The 15,112-nt window shown below is 40.4% G+C and overlaps 1 protein-coding gene across 7 annotated transcripts in view; it reads left to right on the plus strand.

Annotated features, from left to right (window-relative positions):
* The first annotated feature begins 2,268 nt into the window (after window positions 1–2,268).
* The window catches only part of LOC126095753 (myosin heavy chain, clone 203-like), a 224,484-nt gene continuing 211,640 nt past the window's right edge, over window positions 2,269–15,112 (plus strand). For 5 of the 7 annotated variants that reach the window (XM_049910526.1, XM_049910529.1, XM_049910530.1 and 2 more), the window contains exon 1: window positions 2,269–2,578. The gene's annotated coding sequence lies outside the window, so the exon portion shown is untranslated. The other 2 variants (XM_049910527.1, XM_049910532.1) reach the window with 1 other exon arrangement.

Consider the following 15,112-nt stretch of genomic DNA (forward strand, 5'->3'; position numbering starts at 1 on the left):
TATTGTTGGTGTTGTTATTGTTGGTGTTGTTATTGTTGGTGTTGTTATTGTTGGTGTTGTTATTGTTGGTGTTATACTCCTCTCACCAGAAATCCTCAACTTCTTTCGATTTAATTTCGCTATATCTAGTGTGAGCCTTACTATTTCCCTTTTCAGTTTTTCTAGCTTCCCTACCACGTTCAAACTTCTGATATTCCACACTCTGACTCATACAACATTATCCTCCCGTTGGTTATTCCGTCTTTTTTCTCACGGTCTGTTGGCAGCCCCTTCAAGAGATCTGAATGGGGGACTATTCTGGAATCTTTAGCCAGTTCAATTACAGGACACGTGTTCTATGGATGCAAGTTATGTCTTTAATGCAGTGTTTCCCATTGCACTCTGCATCCTCACGCCACTGAACATTGCTGAAATTTCTACCTTTCAGGTGAAGTTTCCCGCCCGAAGGGCAAGAGAGTGCCTTGAGCCTCTGTCCACTCCTCTGCCCTCTTTGACAAGGCTGTTGGCAGAATGAGGTTGATTTATTGAATGCGTACTGTCCATGACAGCTTAAATCATTCGCAGAAACTAGACAGGAGGAAGCCCATTACCAATTCCCTGTGGCAGACTGTATTCCAACTTCCGTTCACATGATGGTGCTCGTTGGACTGAATGTCTTCTGCTTTTCACATAAGATTTGAGTGTTGCCAAAACAGAGCCTCCAACTCAATATTGACTGACCTCGTTTGGAAGGAGCTTACAAGGAATGCAGCCAAATGGCTTACTAGAGTCACAAAATGTTATAATGGCTAAAGATTATTTTTCTTCGAAGTTGCTATAGATTAATTACCAGGTCTAGAGCTGTTGCTGCTGTAGATTTGCCTTTCCGGAAACCGTGCTACGCTTCTGTAAATAATTAAATCATTTCAAAGTAATTTGAGATTTGGTCTTTCACTGTAATCTCCACGACTTTGGTGAAGACTGTAGTAACCGTGTCAGGCCTGCTTCTTTCCGTAATGAAGTCATCACTCGTCAGCTTTTAAAACAAAAAATGGAAAAAAGGAATTAATAACTAATCCTAATGATAATTGGTTACGCAAATGTAGTCAACGGGAAAAGTATTGGCATATTCACAATCGATTACCAGAATAATTAAGAGTAATCGATTAATCGCAATTAATCGTTCTTTCCCAACTTCGAATGAGGTAGAGGGAATCACAATTGAAAATTTTTGGAATGCGCTTCCAGTTCAGCATACGTCCCAGAGAACTTTGATAGGAACTGAGGCATTGAAACTCTTTTAATTTATTCCTGGGTTAAATTGATTACACGATTGAAAAACAATGGGTACTACGACACCAACAGCACTGTCCTCTTTGTTTGCCATTTTTGGTAAGGTCACTGCCCATTGAAACAAAACTCGTTACCAAGATAACTAGATACTAAAGATTCATTACATGGATTTCTTATATGGAGCCAAAATACCGCTGAAGACGCCGTAGAAAATACAAATCGACTTCAGGAAATCATTGTGATTGTCAGTTTGGGAAGTGTTTCGACAGCCAAGTGACTTCCAAGAAACCTACACATAATATGGTCTAGCGGTGTCACATTATTTAAATACACATTTAAAGGTAGCTTCACGGTGGTGCAGGTCTGAACTACAAAATACACATTTAATGATACAATCCCAGTAGTACAGGTATTTAACTACCCATATATATGTACGCTTTGTGTTGGTTTTACGCTGGAAATAAAGCTGTCTGAATTTTTTCCTCTTACGTCCAGCAAATATCTTAATTTTACTATGATGCGTTTAGGTCTTTCATTTCGACGAAAAATCTGTCAGTATTGTAAAAGTGAACCGCTGTTTCGAGCAAGTATAACGTACATGCACAGTGACATAGACCTATTGTTGTGGTGAAAACAGGATATGCATTGTTAGCCAACATTGCCACGAGGTGTGCGCCGCCATAGGCTAATAGATTCTATTTACCAGCGACATCAGTGTCTTGTGAAAGTAAGGGTCATTAAAGAGACATCGCCGTACTCCCACAATCGCAACGCACTTTGTAAACGTTGAATATAAACTTTTTTTTGTTTTTGAAGGATGCGTGACTCGTCTGTTTCGAACCTTGATTAAATAAATAATTATTTTCTAAACAACATAAAATATTAAGAAAACCTTGCTATAGGAATGCGCCCTATTTCGCACGTTTTATATATGGGCCCTATTAAACAATCGATAGGCTTCGGGAACCAATTACCTAGTTGCAGCTGGAACGTACTTATAATAATACTTTAGCCCGTCCGTAACGTTTAGGCACATTGTATTTTTATCGGCAGATTCAGCGTTCCCCATATCGCGATTTTTATTTCGCCAGAGATCTGTGATTATTACGATTACATAAGAATTTTGCTTTTACTATCTGTGGTGGTTTAAAGCAACCGATGTGTTCGAATCGATCAAAACTTCGTTCAGTGTAGTAAAAAAACGAAGGAAATGTGGGAGGATTGATGACATTAACTTTTTGCTACACCGCTAACAGAACGATTTGAAGTCTCGTTCAAGAATAATATTAGTATTTTTTCAATAAGGGTAATTTAAACTTACCAAACATACATTAATTAACATTTAACAATTTTTAATATTTAAAGAGATGGTTTTGCTCCAAAATAAGTATTTAAAATTAAAGAAATCGTCTTTTCGAAATGAGTGTAGATCAGTACATGAACTGAGTATTACACGATCCAATACGCAACCAAAAATTGAAAGTGGAATATTTGTATAGTTTTATGCATTAACTGGAATTTGTTGACAGTAAGCAGTAGAACAATGAAATTTATAGTGGTGACCAGGATTCCTTATTTGTTAGTTTGTTAATCCGTCGTTTTGCCCAGTCGTACTAGGCATGTCATATGTAATAGAACCAAGGACATTGTAAGTATATCTGATATTCAGAATGATGTACATAAATAACTACTTACAGCCACAGTTCCGTTACAACGTGTATACGTTCCGCTTAACACGGACCTACTGTTTCACAGGGCAATACAGTATCTGTTCCGCTTAAAACGGACCTACTGTTTCACAGGGCAATACAGTATCTGTATACAGTACACCCAATCCCAGTAGCTAGTCATTGTTTGGCATGGTTACAAGAAGTATTGACTGTACAAGTTAACAGCAGAAATATTCTTATATTAAAGCACGTTACAAAAGCAGTAACAAACAATTGCTTAGGCATCCATAAACAGACAGTTAACTTAAAAAGTCCATATATGATAAAGTAGCCAAAATGTTGGTTTTATCAGGACTAATTACTTGTGGTGTTATGTGATACCATGTCCAGAAAGCTTTCATGTACACAGAAGAAAATCCAGAAGAGATTATACACACACACAACAAAATCTCTATGTTTTTGTGGCGCAATGACTGATCCATTAAATTTTCAGCTGTGTGATTGCGTAAACCCTATTTCTCACAAAATATGGGTCATCCTGAGAGTGAGCCAACACTCTGAAGATGCCCAGAAGGCATACACCCAATATATTAGAAGAAGTAGAGGTTAAGTGATAACATGTCCTGAAATTAAATGGATCACACCAACAAAGTCTGTTAAGAGGCTAGTATTAATATGAGCTAATATACTGAGTTGGTGAAGTGTAAAAACATTTTTAAAAATGAAAGAATTTTGATTCTGCTGTAAATTTCTTTATTGATGTGAGATGACAATGTCCATATACACCTACACTTGCAAACCATCATGTCATGTTTGTTTATATAGTAGCATGTGTTTGCTAGATTTCAATATTTACTTCATGTTTGTGATAGGCATTGCCAGTGCTTATAAATTTTTGAATAGAGGTTTACAGTTCCCTATGGAGGTCTGCGTAATTTGAATTGGATAGACTTCCGTGTATTGTATTAAAAATATTATATAGCAGCTAGACCACCTTACGTACTTGAACAGTACAGAATAAGTAGAAGCAGAATTCTGATTTACTGATTTCACCCACAGAAATATACTAGGACTATAATGGAGTGTAAGTATTTCTCTGGAGTGATTCAGGAATTTCTCATCTTTAAAGTGGTAATCATATGTGGAAGTGATTTAATGAGTCATGTATATTGAAGGGGTGATGGGCAGTAATAAGAGGAAGTGTACAAAGTGACTTACCAGCCAGCAGCATAATTCTGTCACATCTGTCTGTAGTGTTCACTTTGGGTAGAATGTAGAACATTTTATGATAATTTCTGCGGCAGTGTATGTATGGCAGCAGCTACATTATCATCACACTAACTATTGTAATTATCATTGCATTGTCTATCGTAACTGCTGCATGATTATTACATTAATAAACAATTGTGATAGTATTCAGTGTGCACAGATATTTTGAACAGTTTACCCTGTTGGTATCAGCTGCCACGGAAGAGAACATTTGGAGTGTGTGATGTTGGGCAGAAGTGGAGAGCACACTGATAACACCTCAAAGTGATTTCTATCTCTCTCTGTGTAGAAAATATCACTTTGCTGTCTTTTGACCTGTACGTAACTCTTAACAGGGTGACAGAGGTATTGCGAAAGACAAAGATGAAATAACATCACCAAGAAATGGAAACTACAATTTAAAAAGTTAAGGACTTTCAAGTATTACCTGTTCTTAAACTCTTAATCTACAGTTGAGGCATTTCACAGCATTTTTTTCATTATGCATGTGACATTTTAAAGTTAAACTTACCATTGCTCCTGCTGTTTAATAGTTGTCATGTACCTTTCAATTTACAAAAAATTAATGACAACTAGTACAGTTAGAATAATCACTAATTTCAAGTTAGAACCTTATTTTTGTATATAAAATAGTTTACATTTGTGAGGTATGTCACCGAGAAAAGACATGGGAAATGATCACTTTGGAAATTTTAGAAAATCTTGTGAAGTTTTGTTAGACAAGCACGAAACAAGTTAAGAGGTTAAGAGTATAATTATACTGATAGTAAACAAAGAGCGCAAATTTCTCAGGATGGAAATGTGTACCATTGTGAATATAAAAGAGTTAAGCCTTACCACAACAGTTTTCAACAGCTGATACCATATAATTTGCTGATGATACCAGTTTCATTATAAAAGCGATGAATGATTATGAGATGCAGCAAAAAATTGACAAAACAGCAGAAGTGGCAGAAAAATGGTTTAAACATAAGTCTAGTTGTCAATGACAAGAAAACTGTATGGATGAACTTCAACCATGTAAGGAACAAAAATAGGACCAATGTAAAATTCACATTATCGAATAGCCAAATTCAGAAAAAGAATCGCACAAAATTTTTAGGGTTATCTAAGATGGGAAAAACATGTAGAAATGCTTAGCAAAACATTAAGCAAGTACTGTTACATATTGAAGAGTGCTTAAAGATTGCTGCAATACCGAAACAGTGTTAAGTGCTTATTACACATACATACATAGTCTACTGAAGTATGGTATAGTGTTCTGGAGAAATTCTTCTTTTGCAAAGCAGTCTTTTAAGCTCCAAAAGAAAGCTGTAAGATTAATAAACGATGTTGCTTACAGAGCACCATGTATAGGTAACTTTAAGGAATTAAAAATAATGACCTTGCCATCTATATTTATATTTGAAAGCATCTGCTTCAGTAAAAACCATCAAGTTTCAGCTTTGAATAGTGAGATCCACAATTATCAGACAAGGAACAGGGATGACTATAATAGGGATGCGCACAGAAAATCAATATATCGGGACAGTGCTGTTTACAAACCAAAAATTCTGTACATTGCATTGCCAGATACCATAAAAAAAAATACCAAACATTAATACATTCAAAAAAGGACTAAAAAATCTACTAATAAACAACAGCTTCTACAGCATTAATGAATACCTGGAATTTTGCTCAGATCTGTAGGTCTGCTTCATAACTCTAAACAAAAATTCATAATTGTCAAACCATTCCTAGATAAAACCAAACTTCTTTCATCCATGCATGTATTTAATTATGCATCTCACTTTTGTGCCATATGTTCTATGCCTAGTTAACTGAAGTACTAGTATTTAATAGTTTTAGGAAAGTCAACTAAGGGGTTTTGCTAGCTTTTATTCTATTTGTATTTACATATATAATTTTATAATCTAATTAAGCAGAATAATGTTTTCGTTATAAAGATGTGTTGATACCAATGATAAGATTTTGTACATGATTTAAATATGTAATATTTTATACTGTTCTGTACTTTTACAAGTCCAATATAATCATGTAATAATACGGGTACTAAATAAATAAATAAATACCAACTACTTAACACACATTGTACATCCTGAAAACCCAACAGCAAAAATTAGTTAGTCTGTCTTGCCAGACGTTGGTTCTCGTAAATTTTACTGGTAGCCGGAACCTTTCATTATGATTCCATGGTAACGAGACTTTATTACTATATTTCTACTACTTGTTATGTATCATTATAGATGCTAGTGCCTATTTGGCATGTGACTGTTAGGCATGTGACTTTTGCCCATAACAAATTAAAGGCCATAGAACTTAAAAATGATTGAAATATACCACAAGGACACCTTGATACAAGAGAAAAGGCTTACTTATTCTATGAATTGATTAGTAAACCCCACAGTGATACCCACACTTAACAAAAAGGTGTTGGAATGAGGTCCACAATTACTTTGCAAGGCTACATTTATAAACAGACATTAAATGTTAAGGTAATAGTATACTTAAGGCTATATTCATAAACAGGTGTTTAGTATGAAACAAGCCAACAGTATAATTATACCAACTATGTAACATATTGTACGTCTTGAAAACCCAACAGCAAAATTTAGTTCGTCCCTCTTGCCAGACATTGGTTCTGGTAAAACATACACTGTCAGCATCATCAGTCAGAACATATTCATCCTTGTCATCTGGCCACATAAAGATGACATTAGTTTCTAGAAAATTAGTCTTCTCATCATGTAGTCCTATACTACAATCAGAACTGATAATTGCTATTATCGTGGACATAGAAATAGAGCCTTAATCACATCACTGATATAATGTACAATGATATCAGATCTCTTCTTCTGTAATGTTTCAGCAACAACTATGTTTTTTGGTGGTGATAGTTTGCAATACATTTTCTGTAGTGCCATTGTCGTTTACTGGGTGACTGGTGGTGCTTTCTCAGCTCTGAAGACCATTTTCCCCAATGCTTGAGGAGAAATTTTATGAAAATTTGTGTCTTGTTGCTGCATTTTAAGTTTTTCTTGCTCTCACTGACAGTGTTTCTGTTCTGCAACCCTGTTGCATTGCTCTTCATTTTCTGCCAAAGTAGGATTACTTTCTTATTTTGGTGGTATTCTCTGAATATATCTTACTGTTTCACTTTTCATTGTTTTTCTCCAGTTTAGCCAGCTAACTTTCCCAGGTGTGCCAGACATGGCCACTAGATTTAGCCAGTATTTTGGAGTAAGAGTACTTGCCACATACCTAATAAAATGATACAGAATGCTGTATGTCATATTTCATAAATTGACATTATTCAATGAGAATTGATTGTTCAAGAAGACTCACTTGGTGATGAAATTAGAGCACAGAAGTTCTCAAGCTAGATGGAACTGTTTCACAGCGTCAGCACAGAAGTAATTGTATAGATTGCTAGGTGTGTGACCAGAACCATATGTCCAAATACATTGTTGACAGGCATTTTTAGTAATTTGGACTGTATCGCCAATATGATTCACAGATGCAACTATCAGTGGTACTAGTTTTGGAAAATACATTCTTCTTGCTCTGGGAAGAAAAAGAAATTGATGTCACATATTTTGAACAGGAATTTTAAAATTGTCATATTTACTTTTACACCAGTACATGAATTTCTGATGGTTAACTTTGTTATATTTGGAAAATACATACACTGACAGGAAAAAGATTGCAACACTAAAAAATAATTAGAATAATGAAATTTTGGAAATACATTTGTCTAGGTATCATATTTAAGCGATTAACATTGCAAGATCACAGCTTACTGTAACTGTGAGCTAAGCCAATGCAAAAATGAAATGCTGGTACATTAATAATAATTGGTGTAATCACCAGAATGTTGAATGCAGGCATGCAAACATGCATGCATTGTGTCGTACAGGTGCTGAATGTCATTGTATGGGATGGAGTTTGCCCACAGTGCTCAGAGCCATTTGGGATGGAGTTTCATGCTTGTTGCCCTTGATCTGTTAGTACATGGGCAGCAAATGCTGTTTGTGGATGATGCTGGGGCTGTTGTCTGATGATGTCCAATATGTACTTGATTGGAGACAGATCTGGTGACTGAGCAGGCCAAGGCAACATGTTGACACTCTGTAGAATGATGGTGGTAAGTGAATGAGCATTATCCTCTTGCAAACATGCTGGAATGCTGTTCATGAATGGCAGCACAACAGTTGAATCACCATATAGATGAACAAATTTGAAATCGGTGCTTGGGGTAACCACGATACTGCTCCTGCTATCATAGGAAATCGCACCCCAAATCATAACTCCAGGTGTAGGTCCATTGTGTAGGCACACAGACAGGTTGGTTGCAGGCCCTCAATGGTCCTCCTCCTAACCAACACACCGCCATCACAGGCACTGAACAGAACCAGCTTGCATCAGTAAATACAACAGATCTGCACCCTGCCCTCCAGTGAGCTCTCGCTTAACATCACATAATTCTCAAATGGTAGTGGTTTGGGGTCAGTGGAATGCACATTAAGGATGTCTAGCTCTGAGCTGTCCGTGATGTAACAGTTTATTGTGTCACAGTGGTGGCAACTGCTGCTCAAATTATTGCTACAGGTGCAGTTTGATGCGCTACAGCCATATGCTGAACATGACGGTCTTCGTTCTTGGTAGTGCCACTTGGTCACATGGAGCCCTGTCTTCTTGTGACTGTACATTCTCGTGATAACTGCTTCCAGTAATCACATATAGTGATTACATTCCTGTTTTTCTACAGTATTGCAAAGGAACATCCAGTTTTTTGTAGCCCTAATGCACAGCTTCGTCTTTGTCATCTTAAAGGCATTCTTGACTAACAACAACTCAGCACATATAGTCTTGAAGATAGTTAATGCACACAATGGTTACATCATTTATTTAACGCAAACCTGATTTGCATCCTGATAATAACACTACCAGTGTCACTCTTATGTGACTGGTGTGAAATCTGAATGGACATTATCTTTCAGATGCAGAAACATGCCTACCAACTTTCGTTTACTTCACACTACTTCTTGATGTTGCAATTTTTTCTCTCTGTTTATAGCTACTTTTCATTTCATATCCCACTTTCATTAGTTCCTTGAAAACTGAAAGACCCATTCCTTATCCAAAATACTGTGCAATGTCCTAGTCCAAGTATGTTGCAAGAAGACTCATGCTGTGTCGTATATGTTACCTTGGATTTGATACATAGCTTCTTATCTGTATAACAACAGTATGGAAAGGATAGATTGCTATTCATCACATAGCTTGGGTCCCAGCACATGGAGACAGTGTGTGTGTGTGTGTGTGTGTGTGTGTGTGTGTGTGTGTGTGTGTGTGTGTGGTTACTATTTTGGGAGAAGAACATTGTCAGAAAGCTTAAATATTGTAGCAGAGTTTTCCACTGTGAATCTCTGTGATTCAGTGCCACCTCTGTCTGGTGAGTAGCAGTTGGTCTGTTCCATATGTTTGTTATTTCAGCCTGGACTTCCATTGTTTGTTTTATTCTATGTAGTTATTTTAATTTTCAGTACAACTAGTACATGTCAAAGAGCATGGAAAAGTTTCCTTGCAGAGCATTGATCATTATGGTGATTATGGAAGGCATCAGTTTGGGTAACTATTAGAAACACGGCAAATATCTGGGCCCAATTCCCTGCACTGAATATAGTTACAGTGTAAACATTCTCTATTCTAAAGTGAAAGATTTATTCTGAAAAGAACCCTAGTCTGTGAATGTGGATACGAGGAACTGGTTAGTCAGGCATCATCAGATGATTCCATTGATATGAATGTGGCCACCCTATGGCATTCAATTTTTGTTTAGTATGGGATTTGGCCGTAGTCTGAAACAACGTTTCTATATCTTGTACACTCCGTTGTAGAGCAAAAAATTTATGCATTATATGATGGAGTAAAAAAAATTCTGATTTCTTATTAAAATGTGCTTTTCTTCATTATATGATTGATGCCAAAAGAGTATTTATTTTCAAAACGAGTTTTCACTCTGCAGCAGAGTGTGAGCTGATTTGAAACTTCTGGTAGATCAGAACTGTTTGCCAGACTGAGACTCGAACATTGGAGTTTTGCCTTTTGTTGGCAATTGCTCACACTGAGCTATCCAGGCACAGCTCACAACCCACCGTCACGTCTTTACTTCTGTCTTCACATAGAGCATAGGGGATTGTTTCCAGAATCAAGTTTTCACTCTACAGTGGAGTGTGTGCTGATTTGAAACAGGAGAACTTCTGTAAAGGTAGGAAGTGAAGCTGTGAGGGTCAGCCATGAGTTGTGTTTGGATAGCTCAGTTGATAGGGTACATGCCCATAAAAGACAAGGTTCTCTGGTTCGAGTCATTGTCTGGCATACAGTTTTAATCTGACAGGAAGTTTATTTACCTTGTTTGTCCTCTACCTAGGTACATATTCAGACAATAGCCAACTACTGTGTTCGTTAAGTTATTGTATTTCTTTCACTCGCTGACAGAAAATGAAGCACCCAAAAAACATGGTTGGATATCAGTGTAACTTTGTATATGAATGCGTCATCGGCAGTACCTAAAAGAAGCAGTTCCCTGACAGGTAGAATGGTCAACAGGGTGCATTAGTGTTATTCATATTTAGTGTTCCTCATATTCAGTGTTGTTGCTAGGACTGGTAGGGCATACAAGGGGCATGTATGGAATTGGGTGTTGAGTGATCGCTGTGAAGAACATGGAAATGCCTCAGACTCATGTGAGACAGCGTTATCAGCACCTGAAAGAGTTTCATCACTGGCTGGTCAAACTGTGTGGTATTCAGATTTTTGGGGCATTCAGATGTGACAGTGGCCCAGTGTTGGACTGCATGGGAATGTGAGGACAGGCATTGATTGATTGATTGATTTTAACAGGGAAGCTTAGGTCTGACTCGCCACTGCCTGCACTGAAACTAGGTTTATTGTGCGGTATCACTCCCTGAATATCTAGTAAAGCCAACCAGTGCCCTTAAATAGTGCAAAGAGTCCCTCTACCAGTTTTTTGCTAGACACAATTTCTTCAGGTCTAGTTGTCCCGAAGATTCTGTATCTTTTACTCTCCAATGCCATGCATTCGAAGATTAGGTGTGATGCAGTTTCTTCACCTTCATCACAGATCTTACATTTAGGGTCCTCTTCTGTTATACCCATTGTGTGTAGGTGTTTTTTGAAATTCCGATGGCCGGTCATCAGTCCAGTCATGAGTTTGATCTCTTTCCTATTCTATCCCAGGATTACAGAGCTTCTTTTAAAACATGGATTGGGCATCATTACCTTACCATGTTTTTGTTTATGGACCTTGGTCCAATATCCTACATGCTGTTTCCTAAGCCAGTTCCGTAGTTCTAATTTGATCATAGCCTTGGTGATTGTCAGGACAGGTTCCGGTCCAATAAATGAAGTTGTTGCCCCCACCCAGCCAATCTATTGGCTTGTTCATTGCCACAGATCCCTGAGTGGCCAGGGACCCACACTAGGTTCGCCCTATTGCTTCCCCCTAGCTCCACCAGAGCCCTGTGGCAATCTGCAACAATCTTAGATCTTGTTGCAGGAGCTGCCAATGATTTCAGGGCTGCTTGGCTGTCTGAATAGATGTAGATGCTACGGTCATTGTAGCACCTATGCATATTCTCCTCCACACGTCCTGATTGCAGTAATTTCAGCCTGGAATACAGAGGCTAGTTTCCCTAGAGAGATGATGTTCTCCAGTCTTGGCTGAACCCCATACACCCCTGTCCCAACACCTTGGTCTGTTTTCGACCCATCGGTGAACCAGACGATGTCCCCTGTACAGTGTTGAACTGTTTTTTCCCACTGCTCCCTACTTCCTGTTATTATGTTGTAAGGCTTGTTGAAGGGAGTTATTATATAGTCAACAGGCCAGTCCAAATGAGACCCAGTTTTTGCCAGTTTTGAGTCCGTGTGTCCCAGCTGCTGCCTCCATCTTGACCCAAAGGTGAAGTGGAGGCATATCTAGCATGGCTTCCATTCTAGCAGTTGGTGTGCTGCTGATTCCACCCGTTATGGCTAAACAGGCCAATCCCTGCACCTTAGCAAGCTCTTTACCAACAACCGCTGTTCTGGAAGATGCAGAGGGCTATTTCTTGTAAGTGAAGTGCTTTTTCCACTTCCCAATGAGTTGGTGGAGAGCTGTCTCACATGATTTACCTGGTTGGTATGCATGTTGGTTCGGGTGTAGAGGGATCCTGCTTAGCCTCCTCTCCCCAACATATACATTAACCATTTTCCCAATGTTTTGAGAATGAAGGAGGACAGACTGATTGGTCTCATATCCTTGGCCTTGGTATGATCAGTTGCCCCTGGCTTTGGAATGAAGACAACCTTCACTGCCCTCCAAGCATTGGAAATGATTCCTACTGCTAGGCTAACCCTGAATAGCTTGCATAGGACTCATATGAGCTTTCCTCCTGCCTGTTGCAGGAGAGCTGGAAAAATTCCATCTGGGCCAGGTGACTTGAACGGTTGGAATGTTCCTAACGCCCACTGGATTTCGTTGAAATTCACACACTCCTTGGCTGATTCCCAGTCCTCTCTTCGAGTACCTGAGAACTGTTGTCACTCTGGGTTCACATACTGGTCTGTGTTATCCGGCAGAGCATATCGAGAAAAGTGAGTTTGGAGGAGCAATTCCAGCGTCTCATGTGCTGTCTTTGTATATTCCCCATCCTCCTTCCTCAATGTTCCTTGTGGATTGGTTGGTACTCTAGTGAGAATCTTGTGAAGTGTGGCTTGTGCAGCTGTGCCCTCCACTTCCTCCTTTGCTTGTCTTATTGCAAGAATGTAATTGACAAGGGCCTCACGATATTTAGCCCATTGTCCTTTACGTCTCGCAATATTAAACAGTCTCGATACCTGTTTTCTTTGCATTTCCAGTTTGTTATTCCACTAAGGAACACTCCTGTTTGTGCACTTCCTGGTGATTGTGCAGTTGTCCTGATATGAGGTCACTATCTCCTCAAATTCTACTGCATTCCCCATTGAGGTTTTAACTTCCGATAAGCCTAAGTCAAGGTCCCTCCTGTATGTCTCCCAGTCTGTTTTCTGGTGTTCCTATAGGTCATGGTCTGTCTGATTCCCATTTCAACCTTGAATTTGATGTACATGTGATCTGATGAGGATGGCTCCAACACCACATGCCATTGTTTGATATACACTCCTGGAAATTGAAATAAGAACACCGTGAATTCATTGTCCCAGGAAGGGGAAACTTTATTGACACATTCCTGGGGTCAGATACATCACATGATCACACTGACAGAACCACAGGCACATAGACACAGGCAACAGAGCATGCACAATGTCGGCACTAGTACAGTGTATATCCACCTTTCGCAGCAATGCAGGCTGCTTTTCTCCCATGGAGACGATCGTAGAGATGCTGGATGTAGTCCTGTGGAACGGCTTGCCATGCCATTTCCACCTGGCGCCTCAGTTGGACCAGCGTTCGTGCTGGACGTGCAGACCGCGTGAGACGACGCTTCATCCAGTCCCAAACATGCTCAATGGGGGACAGATCTGGAGATCTTGCTGGCCAGGGTAGTTGACTTACACCTTCTAGAGCACATTGGGTGGCACGGGATACATGCGGACGTGCATTGTCCTGTTGGAACAGCAAGTTCCCTTGCCGGTCTAGGAATGGTAGAACGATGGGTTCGATGACGGTTTGGATGTACCGTGCACTATTCAGTGTCCCCTCGACGATCACCAGTGGTGTACGGCCAGTGTAGGAGATCGCTCCCCACACCATGATGCCGGGTGTTGGCCCTGTGTGCCTCGGTCGTATGCAGTCCTGATTGTGGCGCTCACCTGCACGGCGCCAAACACGCATACGACCATCATTGGCACCAAGGCAGAAGCGACTCTCATCGCTGAAGACGACACGTCTCCATTCGTCCCTCCATTCACGCCTGTCGCGACACCACTGGAGGCGGGCTGCACGATGTTGGGGCGTGAGCGGAAGACGGCCTAACGGTGTGCGGGACCGTAGCCCAGCTTCATGGAGACGGTTGCGAATGGTCCTCGCCGATACCCCAGGAGCAACAGTGTCCCTAATTTGCTGGGAAGTGGCGGTGCGGTCCCCTACGGCACTGTGTAGGCTCCTACGGTCTTGGCGTGCATCCGTGCGTCGCTGCGGTCCGGTCCCAGGTCGACGGGCACGTGCACCTTCCGCCGACCACTGGCGACAACATTGATGTACTGTGGAGACCTCACGCCCCACGTGTTGAGCAATTCGGCGGTACGTCCACCCGGCCTCCCGCATGCCCACTATACGCTCTTGCTCAAAGTCCGTCAACTGCACATACGGTTCACGTCCACACTGTCACGGCATGCTACCAGTGTTAAAGACTGCGATGGAGCTCCGTATGCCACGGCAAACTGGCTGACACTGACGGCGGCGGTGCACAAATGCTGCGCAGCTAGCGCCATTCGACGGCCAACACCGCGGTTCCTGGTGTGTCCGCTGTGCCGTGCGTGTGATCATTGCTTGTACAGCCCTCTCGCAGTGTCCGGAGCAAGTATGGTGGGTCTGACACACCGGTGTCAATGTGTTCTTTTTTCCATTTCCAGGAGTGTAGTTACCCATCATCATGGAACCAAAGGTTATGTCAATTACTTCTTCCCTTCTGCTGTAGGTTCATTGCCCCTATTCAGGACCTCTAAGTTGCTAGCTAAAAGAAATTCAAGAAGGTACTCACCTCTACTGTTGGTGTCCTTGCTGCCCCTCACTAGGTTGCGGGCATTGGCATTGCATCCCACCAGCAGTCGATCACCGTGCCGATGGCAAGTCTCTACCAGTCTCCTCACCTCCAAGGGAGGAGGAGAGCTGTCTTCATAAGGAAGGTATGCTG

The sequence above is a fragment of the Schistocerca cancellata genome, chromosome 8 (assembly GCF_023864275.1).
Source record: "Schistocerca cancellata isolate TAMUIC-IGC-003103 chromosome 8, iqSchCanc2.1, whole genome shotgun sequence".
In the NCBI taxonomy this organism is placed as follows: domain Eukaryota; kingdom Metazoa; phylum Arthropoda; class Insecta; order Orthoptera; family Acrididae; genus Schistocerca; species Schistocerca cancellata.